This window comes from Wolffia australiana, chromosome 10 (assembly GCF_029677425.1).
Source record: "Wolffia australiana isolate 7733 chromosome 10, ASM2967742v1".
Lineage (NCBI taxonomy): Eukaryota > Viridiplantae > Streptophyta > Magnoliopsida > Alismatales > Araceae > Wolffia > Wolffia australiana.
Window position 1 is genome coordinate 6281904 of NC_135844.1, and position 21265 is coordinate 6303168.

The 21265-nt window shown below is 40.3% G+C and overlaps 1 pseudogene; it reads left to right on the forward strand.

The window, feature by feature from the left end:
• The first annotated feature begins 7423 nt into the window (after window positions 1-7423).
• LOC144708256 (large ribosomal subunit protein uL10 pseudogene) lies at window positions 7424-8409 on the forward strand (annotated as a pseudogene).
• The last annotated feature ends 12856 nt before the right edge of the window (window positions 8410-21265 follow it).

Consider the following 21265-nt stretch of genomic DNA (forward strand, 5'->3'; position numbering starts at 1 on the left):
AAATGTATTTTTTGAAGTATAAAATTATTTATTTTATGAATTTAAATTCAGAAAATTCCATAAAATACTAGAAAATCCATAAAAATATAATAAACCTGTCTAAATATTGAAATATATCTAGATATGTATTTTTCTGAGTTGTGAAAGTATTTTTTTTATGTAATTGATTTCATAAAATTATATTAAAATACCATAAAATAAAGAAAAGATGAAAATTCATTATAAAAGTGAACTAAATCATTTTAAACTCAAGTAACATGGATTCATCATAAGTCATAAGGAAAATAAACACATAAAGTGCCTGACATTACTATGAAAATTTGCATGTTATTTGTGATTATCCCCTATGTGTGAAAATTAGAGTAAAAAGTTGTCAAATAAGAAATATATAACGGTCAGAGCTCAAACTATCAAATGTGGGTGATGGAATGTTCAATTGAATCAGAAATTTGAATGATTAAATTCTTTCCACAATCACTTATGATCTGACCCATTTGATCAATCTACTAGACAGATGGATGCAAATCATTTGATCAGATAAATTTTCTGATCGTCGAATCCAATTCTCTTCCATCACCAAAGCCTAGCTTACATGTAGCTTGAAGACCATTATACTGTGAAGAGAACAAATGCTAGTGTCATCTGTTACTGGTTGACAATGACAACCACCAACATTTGTTGTTTGGAGAATAAGTTTTGGGAAACATCCCCTTCCATGGAAAAGAGTTTGTAGTCCGCTACGTTGCATAGTGTCACATAGTATACTGCATGATGTGAGACAAGATAACAGACTATATGCGATTGTTGAATTAATGCCAAGTGATAGTACTAAAATATTCCTTGAGGGGATCCAAATGGGTTTAATCCAGTGCAAGTAGACTAAATGTGTGAAGTAGGGACTTAGGAAGGACAAAGTAGAAAATGGCTATGATGTCCCTAACTTAATGGAAGTAGAGGATTCAAAATATCCAATAAAAGTTTCACACAAAGGGGTTCATAAGGTCAACAACCACTAAGAGGAAATCAACAATTATCATGAACCAAAAATTATCTCAAAGTTAAGGCATCATAAGGTACGTTGGAGGGGAGCCAATAGCTTTATTATTCTACACATACCCTTGTATTCAAAGGTAAATGGATTTCATAAGGTGGGGTTATAATATTACTCAGGTTGATGAAATGGTTTAACCCCCCAACTTATATATGTCCCACAGAGAGAGAGAGAGGGGAAGGAGAGAGAGAGTTAGATAGAGAGAAATAAAAAGAGAGAGATACACACAGAGAGAAAGGGAGACCCAGCCTGGCAGACCAAGAGATGTAAGTGAGAAAAATATACACAGAGAGAGAAATAAAACGAATAAGAGAGTGAGAGAGTGATATAATGACAGAGTGAGATAATGAGAGACTAAGAGAGAAATCACAAGGCTGAGAGTATGAGAGAGAGAGAGAGTAAGAGAGATAAATAGATATCAAGAGACTAAGAGAGAATGCAAGAGATAGAGATAAATAGTGAGAGAGATAGGGAGAAAGAAAAATAGGGAGAGTGAGGGAGAGAGACTGGTAGAGAGAGATAGAGCTGGAGATAAAGACAGAGACACAGCTAAAGAGAGTCAGAATGAGGGAAAAAAATTGAAATCTAAAGTGTGTGAGAGAAATAACTAGAGATTGAGGGAGAAAACAAGAGGCCTAGATAAAAAGATATCTAGAGAGACAAAGATAAAGAGGGACATCAAGAGGTAGTGAAATATAGTTGAATGATTCATCTCTACCACATAAAGGGATCCAATTTGATCTAATATGATGGGTAACATACATTTAATGGTATATCAGTGCTTATTATATGGTTGAATATCCAAGTTAAAGTGATTGTATGTAGTTTGTGATTGGAGCATTATGCATACATGTATGAGTTGCAATACGTGTGAAAATTGGGTTAGTTATGAAAACTCCAGAGGGTATTTATAGTTTGACGATACCCATGTCGAGGTCTATATAAAGGGTTGTGGTCCCTGGACCATGTAGTACATGAAAGTCTCAAGCCCCAATAAGCATTGAAGGTATTAGTATCCACCATGAAGGTCTCACTCCCTATCCCTCTATCTTGATGGATTCTGGTACACTTTTACTTTAAGATCAAGCTATCAATCACATTTATTTTGATGCCTATGTTGATAATTTCATTATGGTGATCTAATCTAATGTAGCGGCATTTTTTAGCACTTTTGGGTCATCAGCACGTATTTTATTTACTTTTCTTTAGCCTAATTTGACACATATATTCTTAAGAAATATAATGCATTCTGTAGTGAAATTTCATTTACCTTCTCATATCATCTGTTTTGAAAAAGTTTGCCATCATGTTTGACATCATATATTTGAATGAGATTGTAAATTTGTTGAGAGAATGTGATTCTGGTGGGTGTGTTGTGGCCATTGATGTAGCAATTGCCAAAATTTGGCAACCAAAAAAGGGATTATCAGTGATGCTAGTGATAGGTACTTGTAGTGATTTTCGACTCGGGACAACAGCATCAATATACCTATGACCCTGGTCAAAGGATACAATAGTGCCAGGTAATCACTTCAGATAAGATGCAACAATTTCTTATCCATCATTTGAAAAAACCCCTCCCTTACTGAGCAAGGGGTGTGTGGTGACCAACCTTGCGCAGTTGCCATATCATTTTTTAAAAGGAAAAAAATTGAGTAAATAATCTGCTCAAATTGGAGAACAAAGCAGCCAAATGCCCCTGTTGGCCTGAGTGGCTGAGTTCAGGTGACTGGTTTCTTAAGAAAGACCTAGAAGGCCTAGAAGGCACGGAGATGGCCTAGAAGGCCAAGCAGTCCACACAACCTACCACAAGCTTTAAAAGTTTATGATATATTATAAGAGTATAGTGGGCATTATGTTGATGCAGGAAATTACACATAGAAAGGAAAAATAAGTAACTGGTCAAATGTATTGCTTAGTTGGGTAATTTAATTTTTATATTCGTCTGGTATTTTCACAGAATGAAATTAACATAAAGAAAAATCAACCTCTGGTAATAAAATTATGTATATTTCAAGACTGATAGGGATATTTAGATACCATAGTTAATAGGAGTATTTGGGTTGTTATTTAAATGGATACTTATTGGCCCAAAGGAAAATCAGTATTTGGTGAGATAACATTCACATTATCAAATTTTAGAATTATAATGTTTTAATCACAATATTGAGTTGGCCCATACGAAGGTAACCAGTTGTATTTTGAGGATCACTCGAAAGTAAATATATCATCTAAAGATGAATACTGTTGGTGTAGCAGATCTCTTGATATGGGAAATGTCATTATGTGAATTATGCCTACACTTAAATCCATGATGATGTTGTTATTTAATCATTTTCTTAATCTCAAGTTAAATTTAAAAGATGTTGATGAATGTGAATTTAATTATTAAGAAAGGGAAGGATATTGTGACAATTTATCTTTGTGCTATGGACCTCCCCAAGTCATTGAGGAATGATCAGCCAAAGGTATGAAAGAATTATTCACTGCTGAGGAAAATAATGCGTATGATAAATATGAGAGATTACCCTAAATGAGTTTGATGGTCATAAAGTGCATTTTTCCTGAATCCTTGAGGGATACAGTAACTGGATAGGAACATAAAACCAAATATCATTTGTATATTAAAATAGGTACTACAAAAGTGCCAGATATGAGATAAGTACCCAAACTAATTGCCTAACTACTGTGTCATATAAAGGTAAAGTGATGGAGGACCATCTCGAGGATGACGCCACGATGACGAAGAACCATCTCGAGGATGACGCGACGGGATGTCGTCAGCCACGCCGAGCAGCTCGCGTCGACGCTCGCCACCCGGGGTTTAAGTACCCCGCGTAAGAACTTTTTATCTTTTTACTTATGCTCATTTTCATGTGTGTTTGTATTTTTGGATTCGTGGACTGGGCCAATGTTGTTGGGCCCCGTCCTCGTCATTTTTACTTTTTATGTTTGTATTTTGAATTTGTAAGGGAGGCCGAACCACGTCTCGCGACGGTTCGTCCTCTCCCACGTTCACTTGGCACCCATCCTCACTATATAAGGGGATGGCATGCCCAAGGAACACCTTGGAGTCATTGTTGAAAAGTTTATTCACAATTCGTCTCCCCCCCTATCGTAGAGAGTAGTGTAGGGGGTTTGGCTAGCCCCACCCCACGTTGAGATCACTCCGTGGGTAGAGCCCACGTCTCCCCGTCGAGATCACTCCGAGGGAGATGTGTTAAAGCGCGCCGTCGAGATCACTCCAGTGCGAGGAAAGAGTTTCAAGAAGCCGCCGCCATCAAGAATCGAAAGAGGCCTTCGTCGAGATTACTCCGGGGGTCTTGGGAGATTCAAGAAGCGTCGCCGACACGCCATCAACCGGGAAATCTGCTCCGTCGAGGAGCACACCCAGATCCGTCAAGAACTCCTCTTTCTTGGAGGGTTCTTGGTTGTTACAGTTCAAGAAAGCCATTTCTTGGTACCTTTTTCCACCCTTCCACCATTTCTTGATCGCCCACCCCCCTTTCCCCATCGTTTCTTGATTCCCAACCGCCTCGTCTTGCCTTTCTTGATCGCCCCCCCCCCTTTCCCCATCGTTTCTTGATTCCCAACCGCCTCGTCTTGCCTTTCTTGATCGCCCACCCTCCTTTCCCCATCGTTTCTTGATCCCCAACCGCATCCTCTTGTCTTTCTTGATCGCCCACTTTCTTTCCCCTTGATTTCTTGATTTCTTGAATTCTTGATTTCATGATTTCTTGATTTCTTGATCTCACCATATCTCCTTGATTTCTTGATTCCCACCCTCTACGCCATAACCGATTACTTGGTTTTCTGCCCCACCCCCACGACTATTCCCACGATACTTGGTTCGCTGTCTTGCCGCCCACACGACTACGTTGTGCGCCAGCCAAGCGCGCGCCTTGTGCGCCCTCTGCTCCGACTTTTGTTGCACGCCACCCGTGGACTCAGCTCTCTGCTGGTAGTTACGACCGCACCGTCCGCACCCGGTTTTGTCCTCGCCAACGACACTCGTCCGCACGACCCGACACTAAGCATCCGCTCGACGACTTGGACGCCTTGGACTAAGCGATACAAAGGTCAGTCTCGTCTCCCCTCTATAAACTCCAGTATTATTATCTTCGACAGTCTCGTCTTCCCCTATCGCGTCCGCTACCGTGATATTCTCGAACATCATCGGATAGGACTAGCCACCTTGTCGAGCATAGGGATTCTTGTGGTAGACGGACTGTCATCCGACTTGGACGCCGAACGCTCCAGGGCTGTTAGATGCCCCTCACTTAGTAGACGTCTAGTAGGTCCAGCGGGTCATTGGGAGTTTGATCTTAGGTTCACTCGTCTCTCATTGATCGGTATGGCCGACGTCGCTATCCGTCAAGTCCTTATCTGCTCATTCATATTTTCTCATCATTCGGCTTACATCCCATACATTCGCATCATAACCCTGTGACGTGAAACGCGCCGATCAATCCCGGCCGTCGTCGTTTCGCATCATAAAGGCACCGTAAGTGCAAAAATCATTTACATGTATCATATTTGTTCCAAGCTTAAAGTTTGGTATTTGGAAAAACCTAAATAACACATTCTCTACATGGGTCTCAACTCTCTTCTTGCATAATTTTATTAGTTCAAAGTGATCTATGACTTTCTAAGAGAACCATGGCTCCTTAATACACTCATTTACTATTGTGTAAAAGAAGAGGATAGATTAAAGCCTGACCATGATGAAAGTACTAAGCTCATAATTTCTCATAAGGATAAGCTCAAGCAAAAAGGAAAGCACTGGAGAAAGCAACCTGCTGACAGTCCACCTAAAGAGAAGTGACGTAAGAAATAACTATGTTTACTTTTCAAGGGTGAGGGAGATGTGAAGAAAGAGTAGGCTACAGGGTTAAAGATATGTAATTAAATCACGTGGAACCATATAGTTTTGGTGGTCCTTCCCATCGTCATCTAGTTAACTCAGTTTGGCATGTTCCTCTTCGTCCATGTCAGCAACCTGCTGACAGTCCACCTAAAGAGAAGTGACGTAAGAAATAACTATGTTTACTTTTCAAGGATGAGGGAGATGTGAAGAAAGAGTAGGCTACAGGGTTAAAGATATGTAATTAAATCACGTGGAACCATATAGTTTTGGTGGTCCTTTCCATCGTCATCTAGTTAACTCAGTTTGGCATGTTCCTCTTCGTCCATGTCAGCAGTCAGTGTCGCTGATTTATCATCTAAAAGAAGAAGGAAGGGAGAATAAGAAATGATAATGATTTCTTGACCATTTGATCTTCTTAGGGAGGATCAACTGTCAGGTTAAATCACATCATTTTAAAGAAGCCCTCTTTGAGAGGGGCTTCAGGCAGGGTCGGCCACAAGCCCGTTCTCTTCTTATGTCTTTGTTTATTTGTGATATTGTATGCAGGCTGTAGTCCCTCAGCCCTATTCCTAATGCACACCTCTCTGAAAGGGCAAGTAGAGTTATCCCATAGGAAAGAAAATAAAAAATTGAAGGCCTACGTAAATGCAGAAGAGAAAAAACTCGAAACCCACGCGCATGGAACTCATTCACCGTTCTGTTCTCCTTGTGTGGCCTGCCATGGCAGCGATAACTTTGAGTCTTGTAACTGGATTGGGTTGCGGCAGCATTCCATCCTTGCAGCAGTGTGCTGCTGCAACTGACTTGGTGATAGCAGCCTTTGGCTGTTGCTTCAGAAACCCATTCTTTTCCTTTGTCTTCTTTATTTATTTCATTTAGTTTCTTATATATATATTTAACAACTTTGTTACTAAGAATAGTTATACACTATAATGCACCGAATATGTAGAGGTTACATTGATTTCTTTGATTATGCATAATTTGGGGTAAATTAATGAAAAATAGGAATACTTGTGGAATATGTGACTGCATTGAATAGGATTTTTTCCATTAGTAACCCAGACCTATGTATCATATTTAAATCTTTTAGAAAAATTATAATTATTACAATGATAAATTGCATACATGACTTTTGATACATCAAGTTCTAATATGTGCTAAGTCATCCAGGAGCATTTAGAACATGAGAAAATATACTTACATTATATTAATGACAATGAGGTTCCATGAAAGAGCCAATATACTCTTTTTATTGTTCTAGAATAGGAGGTGTTGCTTGGCATCCCAGGTTTTGGAAACTCAACCTATACATTGAGTTAAACTAAGATTTTATCGCGGAGGTAAAAGGAACGGAATAGTCGACCACTTTAGTGAAGTTATCGCCTCACCCTTGCCCTCACGGGGCGTATCACATCGTCATTTGCTATCTTGTAGGATTCCTACCCTTCTCTCTCACCGTTGGTAATCTTTACCTGTAAGTAGCTAGATTTTTCCCAGCCCCATAAATGGCCATCAAACTGTCGAGGTAGGAGAGGCTGGTTTTTTATGACCAGAAGCTTTGCCAGCTACTCGATCAGTACATGCAGGTGCTCGTTGTGAGAGCGGATGATGTCGGCTCCAATCAGCTGTAGGGCATCCGCTCCGGTCTTCGTGGCAACTTGGTCATCCTCAAGGAAAAGAACACCATGATGATGCACTCCATTTGTCTTCACGCTGAGAAAACGGGAAACTCAAACTACCTCAACCTTCTGCCCCTTCTTGTGGGTAATGTGGGCTTAATTTTCACGAAAGGTGAGCTGAAGGAAGTTAGTGAGGAAGGTGCCAATTACAAGGTGGGAGCACCAGCGCATGTGAGCCTTGTTGCTCCAATTTATGTTATCGTGCCTCCAGGTAACACAGGCCTGGACCCATCTCAGATATCCTTCTTTGAGGTTCATAGTATCCCCACGAAAATTATTAAGGGTACTGTGGAAATTATCACTATGGTGGAGCTAATCAAGAAGGGGGACAAGAAAGAGGATGGGTCTGATCTCCAGACCGTGTACGTTGACAGGTCCATGTTCAGTCCAGAGGTTTTGGACCTCATAGTGGAGAATCTTATTGAGAAGTTTGCTGCTGGCGTCTCGATGGTCACCTCTTTGTCGCCGGCCCTGTCCTACTCGACCTTGGTTGCTGCACCTCACATGTTCGTCATCGCCTACAAGAATGTGCTTGACGTTGTTGTTGCAACGGACTACTCTTTCCCCCAGGCTGACAAGGTCAATGAGTAATTGATAGATCCTCGCAAGTTTGCTGCCGCAACAGCCATGTGGTGGCTGCAGCAGTTACCGCTCTGTAAGTCGCTGCCACTGTAGAAGAGAAGAAAGAAAAGCTGGTAGAGGAATGAGACGACGACATGGGATTCAGCCTGTTCGACTTAGAAGCGATGGTCGTGCAACCTCTTCTTTTGAACTCTATGTTCTTACATTACTTGTCTTTTTTTGGGTCTTGAGTGGACGAGATTTTGTTGAGTGAAATTGTGTTTTTCCTTTTCTGATTACTTGTGATTTGAAATATTATTTGATAGTTAATAGATGTTTTTTGATTGAAAAAATTAAGATTTGATTAAATCTATATGTTGATATAGAAAGGTCAATAGGTTGGGAAATGATGGCGACCATGACAACGCACCAGTACTAGACGCGCCTCCACATTCTCACGAGACGTTTCGCGTCATGACACGTCACCAACGCCAACTTCACAACCGTCCTCTGCCATGACATGTTGACACGTCGCCAACATTGATTAATATTAGGGTTTTAAACTTACGGTTATCTTATTTTCTCTTTCCTCCATGGCCTATACATATGCTGATGTTGTAAGAAATACTTGGTGAATTTCTTTGGAATTAAACTTTCTTCTTCTAAAAGGAAGTTGCCCTAGCTGTCCCCTGTCCGAGCCACTACCGCTGCTGTTGCCATCGAGAGAAGGCCGCCTGTCCTCCTACACCTGCATGAACTCGCGACTGCCCACGCCTGCCGTGCACACGTCCACCCGTGCCGACCGCATGCATAACTGCCAGCCTGCGTCGGCCGCAAGCACATCTGCTCGTCAGCGCGGCCGCCTGTCCATGTGGTCGTCGTGCACAGCCACCCCACGGAGGAAAATATATGTGGCTAGCAAGCCAATCACACATTCCACATCTCGTTCCATATTCATTAATAGAACATATTCATTATAGTGTACGTGTGATGCATATAATGAAGTCCATGAATACATGATCGGACTTGGTGAATTATGATGAGATTGTAATACATAGATCACTAGTCTTTAAGCATGTGTTCTAAACATTCCTATTCAAAGGATACGCGAGATGGATATCAAAGTATCCAGATAGAATAGCACTATCTAGCCTCACTCATATGATGAGTATGGCCTGTCCCTTAGCCATTAGTGTGGCGACACTAAGGATAGATAGTGGGTGCTCTTTAGTGGAAAGAGTTCACTGAATTGATCTGTATGAATCGCTAAATGGTATTATACCGAACTATCAATCAAGTTGATTCACGTCACGGTTGTGTAAGTGGTCCTTAGACTTGAGACACCAAAGACGTCTTGTGGACGGACGGTTGTACTTTGGCTATGGCCAACGAGCCTCTAACCATGGGATTCTAAACGGTCTTCGTTCGGGTGCATCAAGAAGTACACGAAGGCGATTGAGTGGTCAAGATGGGATCATCCACCCTCGATATAAGAGGTGACAACTCAAGGAAGATGATGCAACGAAGTCCTTGGCCAAGGCAGTGAAATATCGGAGAAGAGTTCTCCGATGAATACCGAATGCATCAGTACTAACTCGGATGATCGATTAGGGTTTGAAAGTTGACCATACCCTAAGTCGTCCAAGGAGCGTCAAGTGGATGAGGGATTATACATACACGGTAACTGATGATGAACAGGTTCCATGAGTGAGTCGATACACACTCCTTTGTATCTTCTAGGACACGAGGTGTAGCTTGGCACCCCACGTGTCGGAGTCTCGACCTATCGATTGAGTTAAATCGATCCGACATTAATTAATCTATATGATGATATAGTTAATTAATTTTGAAGGCCAATAAAGGTTATTGGACTGCTGGAGTCGTTAACAAGACTGATACATGGGCCTAGAGGGTCACACGCAAATGGTCTTTTGGACATTGGAAGATATACTTAAGTTTTGGGGGTTTTTATGAAAAATACCCACTTAGTATAAATATGGGAAGGCCCTGAATGAAATTCACCCATGCCAGAATTGTTCAGGGGCCTTTCCGATTCTTATCCACTCTTCCCACACCCCCTCTCCATCCCTGATGTGATCGGGACGACGTAACGACACCGACGGAGAAAGAACGGGGCTCGTTAACGAGAAGGAGGAGATCCGACGCGCCGAGGATCGCGTGGATACGTTTTGAGGCTGTATACTTGAGCAGCTCGACTCGTCTCGCTCTGGGATCAAAGAAATCATGAATGAGATTCTTGCAAAGGTACTTCGTTTCAATGCTTTTTATTGATGCCGTTCGATTCACAAAAAGTCTTCCGTGCGCATCATTTTGGTTTGTTCATCCAGATCAAGGCCTCTAGAACCCAACACCCCCCGCGTGGCTGCCGCGCGCAGCCGCCTGCCCACGTGACCCCTGCATTCAGCATCTTGGGCTTCATATCCTACGTCCTGAAACAACGCGCTTCGTTTGGCGTTTAGTTTTAGGGGCGCTGCCCTGAACCCCGTAAGGGGGTGACTCCCCCCTTGACCCCCTGCCAACTGACCATTCAGTTGGATCCATGACACCCTTCCCCCGCCAACGACGCGTTGAGAATTAGCCGAACCGCCACGATGCACTGCATCAGTGCCGAGTTAAACTCTATCCTCTTTGGTGTTGGCGTTCTTTATCCGGTGTTCCTCGATTCTTCTCCCACCACCGTTGGATTAGCTGATTTGGCATTTGAATCTTCTCGCGATTAGTTGATTGGGGGTTTGAATCTTCTAGTGATCGACTGTTTGATTTATTAAAATTGTTGCTTTGTTTTCACCACGGTGGTTGTAAGACAATACTCCCACCCTCGAATGAGGAAAGAGGCTGCACCATCAGTATTTAAATATTCAAATTTGATCGTGTGAATTATGGTCTGATTTATCCCACCCTACACTAAATAGCCTTTCCTACTCGGTCTTCCTTATCATCCTGCATCAGGAAATATATCTGATTTGGAAATTAGAGTCATTAATTAGACTGATACATGGACCTAGGCTATCTATTGCACAAGAATAGTATTTCTTACATTAGGAGATATGCCTAAAGCTCGGTTATTTATGAAAAATTCTCATTAAGTATAAATAGAACTCCCTAAAAAAAATTCATCCAGTCCATAATTCTTCTGCGTCCTTTGTGATTTGCTCATCTTATTTTAAAGGTTTATAATAATTCCTTTGTATGTGTTCCATTGCGTGAGTTGTTAATTTCAAGTCAATCACAGCCCTAGAATCCAATAGAAATGATGGCTCATGTTAACCATATCCACGGACTTTAACTAAGGTTTTAGAGTGTGTAAAAGTTCCCCTTAGTGCACCATACCATGATCTCTTAGCTTTCAAAGTATTGTTGAAAGATGAAATAGAACACTAAATGAAAATTTAAGAAGTATGATTACCCAAACTTTTTTACCTGAAACTCTTTGCTGAGAAACAATAATATGAGCAGCTTATCTGCCAAATATGAGTTTAAATAAAGCATCTCAAAAGATCCCTTATAAGTTTTGGACAGGTAGAATACCAATTTAAAGCAGTTAAGTATTTGGGATTATTCAAAAAATTGCAAGACCTTATAATATACATTAATGGAAACTTGATTCTACTAGGGCTTGAAAGTCTTTGTTTCCGCCAGTGCAGCTACATTTGAGACGTATAATTTATTATTGTCAAGGATGGTGATTTTATGAGGGGTGATAGCAGTAGAGATATTGTCTTTTAAGAGGCTTATTTGAGAATGCCGCATTTTTTAAGCAATAATCAGGATAGAGCTAAATTACTTTACATGATATTGAAGATAGAAGTTGAAAGAGTATGTCCAGATAAATATAATACTCATGTAGCCTTGATTATAAAAGAAAAAAACTCTAGAACCTCATGAATCAATGTCAGAGAAAAGATCCACAAGATAAAAAAATATATTCAATTAGCTCCACGAGTGTGAAATCACCATGGCTGTTGAGGAAGAGGATCGAATTGACCTTTATGAAGATACGAAAAATCTAAATTCTCAAAACTGGGTTTAACAAGACGAATGAAGATATAAAGTTAATTAATGAGAATGATTTTTGGGTGGGGTTCTATTTCCTAAAGGTGAGAAACTGATAGAATGTAAAACGATATTTATACGGAAAATGTATTCCTCTTTTTTATATGGATGAAAATTTTCTTGCTTGTAATGATAACGAGCTTTTGTGGAAAACAAAATATTTCTTGTCAAGGAGCTTTGGAAGAAGTATCTAGGTCAATCTTCTTTTGTTCTAGCCATCACAAATACATGATGATCATACTGATCATAACCTTTGGCCATCATATGAGGTTTACCACTAGAGGTTTCTCAAAACTCTATATGAATTGACATTTTTTCTTTATTCTTTGTTAGTACAAGTACATAATATGTATTATTTATGTTTAAAAAGTAAATAATTTAATCAACTATTGAATGATAAAATAAAATGTAGATCAATGTTGGATTTAATACTATAACAGCCTCCTCATCCACAAGAACAAATTCAAGGATTAACAAAATTGAGCTTCTTCTATTTAATGTTTCCTTTCTCCCTTTTTTTAACTGATATTTGAATTATATCCAAATATATCATTGGATGACTTAGTGTATTTTTTTTATTAATTTAAATATTTCTAAAGGGTTTCATATAGATACAAAATTAATCTAAATCCATTGATATGGAGAAGAAGAAAAAAAAGAAACAACATCTTAGGTTCTAACTAGTGTGACCAAAAGTTTTATGTGCGATGTTAATCTCTTCACCTTTCTGTCTCATCTTGGTAACTGTATTATCTTACAGGAAGATATTGCAGACCAAGATAAAGACCAAGTTTTTTGGGCATTTTGATAAAATGCTTCAACAAATATTTTGATCATTGTTCAAAGTAATGTATGCCTTAATAGGAGTTGTGACCAAGCACATATCTCCTCAGTTAACTATTAGACTACATGTAAGTAAAGATCAATAGCAGCCATAATTATATTAAAAAGTATTTAGTTTGACCATATGATGAACAAGTCAAATCACTAATTTAAGATTTGGATTTTCTATGGAAGGAAGATAAACATATTCTTTAACGCTGTTCAAATATTTGTGGGGATGGACCTTGATTGGTTTAATGAGTTCATCAAATTCATGATTACTACCTTTTTCTATTTAAGGATGAACTTATTGATGCTTTTATGAATATTGAATACAAGAGGAAATTAATATCTACTTTGGATAGATTGAACAAAATGATGTAGTGACATAACTGAAATTTCCATATTTTTTTAAAGCTGAAGTTGTTGGCATAACGGCTAGTTTTTTTGTCTTAACACTTGAGAGGGATTTTGAGATTATGATAAAATGGTAAATATAAAAATTCAAAATTTAGATGCTTACTATTTTATATTTTCTTATAATCATCAACACATATGACTGTTGGAGTCTTGATAATTTACCATTATTTCCTTTTCGATTTCTCAGTCCATATATACAGGTTTTGAGCCCTAATCTCAAAACTCCTGCCGCTCTCTGAAAAATCCTAGTAAAAAAGCTAGAGAAATATTTCACTCACTGAAGAAATTTTCAAGCATTTTTCCAGCATTTTTTCAAGAGGATATTTTTTTTAACATGAATCCAAGTACATAATCATATTTTTCGGCATATGGTGATACATGATTCAAAGGAAATAAGGCTGGCCTCAGAATTTTACTATCTTTGACCCTTGTCACAAGTTTCATATCTTTAACATAAGTTTTGAACTGGTTTTCAATAACTAGTTGCTAACATTTATACAATCCATAGAACTTGGAATCACATCTTTCAGTTGAGTTTTGAAAGAGTTACAAAGGCTTGAACTTGGACGTAGAAGAATCAGATGGTTGACTAAAAATGTAGAAAGATTGACATCTAGATTTTGAATATTTCTTCCACTATAATTGTTGTTGATAATCATGTTTAAAATCAATACAATTTGGAATCGTCTCATGTAGTGCTGGAATAAAGAAGATATTTTAGTTTTAAGCACCATAGGTCAAATACAATTCAATGAATTTCATTAAAAGAGAAACATGGAAGAGACGAGGACTAAAGGAAAGAGTGACCAAAAACATGGAGGTATTGATGCAGGGAAGTCATAATTCCATTTGAAAATTGTTATCTCTGAAGTAGAAAATTTCTGATCCATTAATTCTTTTAAAATACATCAAAACAGGCCTTGTCTTAAATACTAGTTGGGGACACTAATTATTTACTATGTTGTTGATGAAATATACATACTGTTAAGAAACAGATTGTTCTTGATGTAGGACAACTAATGAAAGGGCGACTGAGGGAGTGGATACGACAATGACGAATGTGGGGTATTGGAGGGGTTTGGATGGGGAGGATAAAACAGACCACGAAAATCCACACGGACGAATTCGGAGTTTAAAATCGATGAAATACTGGCGGTGCAGCTTCGATCCTCGTCGAGGACGGGAATACTGTCTTCACCCACCGCGACGATGGCCGAAGCACCAAAATCAATACCCGAATTTGCGTCACGAGGGAAACTCATGAACGAGAGAGAATTTGGGGAAATCCAAACCAAATCAAATCTGGCGGCGGTGGCGACTTCTCGAGAAATACTAGAGGAGGAACACTTCGACACCAAAGAGTTCAGGCGTACCTCAGCATCAAAGAGTTCAGGGGAATTCTGATCGTGATGAGACTGGGCGAATCCGGACGTTGAATGGCCCATTGGACGAGAGAGTCTGGGCGTTCCGGGCATTATTCGGCCCTAGCAGAAAGTGTGACGATTGACAGGCGCTTCGATGCGGGGTCGCTGATCCAACTACGCACTCAGTTGGCGGGGGGTCGAGGAGGGTGTCGCCCCTTTGCGTGGTGCGGGGCAGTGCCCCGACACTAGAACGGTATGCACAATGTGCAGTGGCGCTGACGGCGTCCCAGACATTGGGCGGCCTGGGGGCGGCCTTGGGCAGCCCTAGACGGGGCGGCCTGGGGGCGGCCTTGGGTAGCCCTTGATGGGCAGCCCAGGGCGGCCTTGGGCAGCCCTTGATGGGGCGGCTCGAGACGGCCTTGTGCAGCCTTGGACGGGGTGGCCTGGGGCGGCCTTGGGCAACCCTTGATGGGGCGGCCTGGGGCGACCTTGGGCAGCCCTTGACGGGGCGGCCTGGGGCGGCCTTGGGCAGCCCTGGGTGGGGAGGGAGGGAGAGAGAGAGAGAGAGAGAGAGAGAGAGAAGGGATGAAGGGGTGGGAGAGATGAACAGGAGGGTGCCGGCGACGATGACGACGACGATGCCTGCGGCGGCGGCGGCGCTAGGGTGAGAGGAAGGATAGGGGAGGCTGGGCAGTCCTCTAAGAAGAGTTAAAACAAACTCGATTATGGAATAATGACTGCCTAACTGTTTCTTGAAACAATGGCCTATACATATAGACCTTGGAGGAAAGAGAAAATACAACTTAAAGATGAGAAATTAATATCTATTTCTGTCATTTCTTTAATTTTATTCTTGCTCGAGCCAGATGATGAAAAATTCTCATGTCCGGTTCCTTCGGGGGGTGTATCTTTAAGAATTCAATTATCCCAATAACAAAGAAACCTGACTTAAAGACGAGGAATGTGCTTCGTGTCACACCAAGGGGCCGTTGTTGATCTGCCGTTGGCGACGTGTCATGATGTGCGAAGGAGCGTGCGTGCGTGGAGACATGCATAGCAGAGACGGTTGCGGCGTGTTTGTGGTAGAGGTGACGTATGACGACTACAGAGTGGACGACTGAGGAATGGATGATTGGATTAATGTGGCTGGCTATAGAGGGATGACGGCTAGGAAGGAATGGGTACTGGAGGGATAAAACAGCCCACAGAAAATTCACACAGTCGAATTCGCGTTGCGAGGAAACACTCGAGAAAGAGGGAGAAGAAGTAGAAAATCCAAACCAAATCTAATTCTGACGGTGGTGGAAACTTCTCGAGAAAATAGTGAGCCGGGAACACTTCGACACTAAAGAGTTCAAGCGTACCTCAGCACCGTAGTGCGTGAAGAGGTTGCGGGGAATTCAGATCATGACGAGGCTGGGCGAATCCGTGCATTGAGAGGCCCACTGGACGAGGAAGATTCTGGGCATTCCGGACGTTGAACGGCCCTGGTAGTGAGTAGATGTCATTGTCGCAGAGTCAGGCGTAGGCGAATACCCGTGCGCACAAAGCGCGTGTAGGGTGTGCAGAGCGCACGTCATGCACTCCGCGCGTGCACCTGCGCTCCGCGCGCGTGCGCGTACCCTCCGCGCGCTCAGCGCCCGCGCGCGCTGCTTCGCGCGCTCCGCGCACCCAAGGGCGCATAGCACGCGCAGCTCAAAGCGTTGGACGGCGTTGATGACGACCGGTGTCGGTGGCACAAGCGTGCGTGGCGCTGATTGGAAGCCTGGGCACTTTGGGCAGCGGCCTAGGGCTGCCTTGGGCGGCAGCACGGGGTGGCCTAGGGCGGCGGCCTTGGGCTGCCTTGGAAGGCAGCCTGGGGCGGCCTGGGGCGGCCTGGGGCAGCTTGGGGCGGCTGCCTTGGGCGGCAGCCTGGGGTGGCCTGAGGCGACGGCCTAGGGCTGCCTTGGGCGGCAGCCTGGGGCGGCGGCCTAGGGCTGCCTTGGGCGGCAGCCTAGGGCAGCCTAGGGCGGCGGCCTTGGGCTGCCAAGGGCGGCAGCCTCTAGCGACCTTGGGCGGCGGCCTCGGGTTGCCTTGGGCCGTAGCCTAGGGCGGCTTGGGCGGCGGCCTAGGGCTGCCAAGGGAGAAGGACAAGAATGGGAGAGAAAGAGAGAGAAGAGGGAAGAGGAGGAATGGAGAGGAGGAGAAGGACAATGACCGGCGACGCGAGGCAGTGGTGGTGGCGGCGGCGATGGAGGCGGAGTAGGGTTGAAGAAGGGATAGGGAGGCTTGGGCAGTCCTCCAAGAAGAGTTAAACAAAACTTGATTCTTGAATTATGACTGCCTAATGTTTCTTGAAAACAATTTCCTATATATAGGCCTTGGAGGAAAGAGAAAATGACGAGAAATTAGAGCCGAGAAATTAAAGATGTGCATCGTGTCACGCCAAAGGACAGTTGTTGATCTGCCTCTGGTGACGTGTCATGACGCGCGTAGGGACATGCGGGGGTGGAGACGTGCTTGATGACAGTTGTGGCGTGTCCGTGGCAGAGGTGTTGACTTCGGTGGACCGTGGTGTGTTGACTTCGGTTGACTTCGCTGTTGGGTCCATAGCAGGCATGTTGACTCTGGTTGACTATGGCGGCGCGTCCGATGGTGATGTGTTGGCGTCCTCGCCATCAAGAGGTGTTGATGTTAGTTGACTGTGGCGGTGTGTTTGTGGCGGAGACGTTGACTTCGGTTGATGGCAGTGGTGCGTTTGGTGTCGATGCGATGGCGTCCACGCCACTAGTTCGTGTCACATTTTTTTGGTGATTAGGGTTAAGGCTTTGGGGGCCATAAGAAGAAGGCTTTTGGTCGCCACGTAGAAGTTGGTCAAGTGACTTTGCTCCCTAAAAGACATTGGGGATTATGAAAAGAAAGGTTCACCAACATTTTCCCTTTTTGGTATCCTTATTCAGCCCTGTTTGCAAGTGATTTGCTTGGGGGGCATTCACACAAACATGTTCGGGCACATCATTACCTTGGGATGGATGTCCCCGAACAGAATTATAGATTAGCCTTAGCTTTCTAAAGAAACTAACAGTGCCTCTCATTTCCTCTACCTCATTTCCTAGTTCAAAAAAATCCTAGCTTACTTAAAAAGAAAAAAATAAAATAGCTAGATAACTTAAGTCACCCCCCTTTTAGGTTATTCCCTAACCAGTTAAATCGATGCAAGACATTTCCAAAACCTCTTATCACCCTTAGAAATTCATCACGTGGCAAAAGTACAACATTTTCATACATTCCAGCCGCGAACCAGTTTTGCTACTTGAGAATACACCACTAATCTTAAAAGTCATGTGCTTATGTTTTGGCACCCATAGCTACCACCTTCAATGTGTGAGTTAAGGTGAATAATTTTTTTATAATAAAATTGTTGACCTAAAAGTTCCTTAAATATTTATAAGATTTGAAATATAATGAATGTGAAATAAAGTAGGTATTATATTTAAAATACCTAAGGAAACCAGTTAATATAAATTAATTAGAAATAAAAATATAATAAAATGTTTAAAAATAGGAGAATGCGAATGTTGAATACCTTCTCTTGGTGGATTTAACCTAAAGAAACTATTGCAAATTTTGATTCATAAATTAGAGACTTAAAACAATTTTTTAACCCCATTATCTATTTTATCACTCTGGGATGCCAAGTAGAAACTAGAAAGTAGTCATGTAGCATAATGAAACAAGTTTTGTCTCAGTTCATGCGGTATAAATGATTTCTAAACTAATGAACCACAAAACATTTATTGTGCATAAGTTAAGGGAAGTATCATATATGCCCAGTTATTGTGTATATTGAATAAATGGTTTGAACATATTTGATCAATCAAGGAATGAATCTATGGATACAAATAAAAATAATCATGCAAATAATTAATGAATACATGATAAAATACCAGAGTTAATATTACATTCAAAACATTGGCTTATTTGATTCTTAGTTTGTTGGATAACAAAAAACAAGGATTTCTGCATCATACTGTATTTTTCTGCTCATTAGAGGTTCCATATCAGGGCATGCCAAAAACTCACTAATAGCTTGTTCCACCATGACAGAAGAATATCTCGCACCATACAAAGCATTCAATCAAGGATAGTGGATAAAGAGGTTGTTCAATAGATATCAGAAGCTCAATCTTATTGAAAATTGCCTCACAAGTTATTTTGTAACAATAGTTCAGTCATGTTATTGTCCAATATTTATTCATTCATATTAATTAGTTGAAGATTGTTGGAGAAACTCTATGATTGTAGATCTTCTTACCAAAGGCATGTTGCCAAGGTGCTTTTGGACTGTATTGCTAATAGGTGTGTTGTTCCCTCGGAAGGAATATAATTTATTTTGGAAGTTTTTATGATTCTCTTGATTGTAAAAATATAAATATTTCTGCATGAATAAATTTTTCTTTTTTATTAATTTTGAATCTTGATCTCCATAATGTCAGGCCATTATGAAAATTTTCATTTTGTCACATTTTATGAAATTTCCATGTTAATCATATATGTTACTTAATACAATCAGTCAAAACAATAATTAATATTTTGGGCATTGCTGTATAAAATTCAAGTGAAATCTATCATACATTCAATAAAGATGAACGAGGTTGTGGAATATGCATTGTGTTATAATAACTAATTTGAATCTCATATAATTTTGTTGCACATTTGTGTATATGATCATATTTATGTTTCCCATTGGGCCCTATTGAATCTAATATATGGGCTAACACTCATATAATGGTGCATGAATGTTATTACCAGGTTAAACATTTGAATTAAAGTGATACAGGTGTGGGTGTTTTCATGTGGAGAAGCTGGATCAGTTACAAACACTTTAATGGGTAGTTTTTTGTTTGAAAAATAGCCATTTGAGGCCTATTAAAAGAGTTGTGGTCCCTGGACCATTGAGTATGTGAAACCCTCAAGCGCCTATCTGTATAAGAGAAATTTGTCTCCATTGTAGAGGTCTATAAGATTCACCTCCTATCCAACTTGTTCGATTTTTCTGTACTTCTATTTCATCATCTTTATGTCAGTGGAGATGTTGAGGCCGTGGGCCACAATCATAAAAACCTCATGAACTTAGAGTTCATCCATGTGGGTCAATATCTTCCATTTAATCCATTGTCTATCCATTTATCTCTATATTTTACCATTTCTATCCTTCTATGTTTTATTGAGCTAAATAGGATAAAATTTATCTCATCATGTTATAGTTATATTCAATTAATTTTCAATATTTTGATTTTTTAAAATTAGTTTTAATTATTTAAAATTATATAATTCATTAAAAAATATATATGTCAACTTAAATTTTAATTTTTCAATACCTGTTCCCAATGGATTCACCCCTTACTTGATCTTGTCTTGTAACTAAATTTCTAGTATTTTTGCATAAATGAAAAGTCTTAAATGACAAACTTAAACCTCACTTATACTTAATCAACTGCCACCATTTACAGATGTCTTTAAGTGAGTGAATTCATTTATTTTTAACCATCAAGTCTCACATTTTTTTACTTCAGAAATATATTAAGATTAACTTCTGAGGTGGTCCTTAATCCTTGAGTTGAGATGTGTTCTTTTTATGATCAATACTACATCAGAGAAAAATAATCTTGAATCAACCAAAGAAATCATTAATACTATCAAACTGGGTATTATAGGTGAGAGAACTACCTGAATACTTGCATACAAAATAATAAAACGAGATATCATGATGATCCTATATATAGTAAGGCTAATAACTCTACTCATGATCCATTGAGGGTAAGGATATACTTTAAGCAACATAATTATTTACTTAGGCTCTTCTCTTCTTGTTATAGATTATCTACTGAACACGTGTATGCTGATTCCAAATAACTATCCATCGATACTATGATGATGAAGGTACAAGAAAACATTAAAGGATAGAGCTAAATACAGGGTTAAAAAATTATGATTGATGTTTGAATATTGGGATGAAATAGAAAAAAACAAGTTGTCAAAAAATTATTCTATATCTAGGACTAATACTTAGCATAAGGTTAAAATAACATTCACAGAAATATATGATTCATTGCACAAAACACCAGAAACATTTAGGCATCTCACTAGGAAATTACATCAACATAGATTTTTAATGATGTACTAATACATAAGTTTTAAATAAGGTTGGAAATAATTTACAAGTAACAGGCTTGAATTACCTTTTGGATTAACATTTCTGGAAATTCATGATGATGAGATGCTTGATATAACAGATAATCTGGCTGAAAATGACATCTATTAAGTGGGATTGAATAAAAATGGGCATAATTCAGGAAAAAGAAGAAGAGGTAATCTAAATTTTAAGGGTATTGATTCAGATATTGATATAGAAGAGATAGATATAATAATTATAAAATTATAGAAA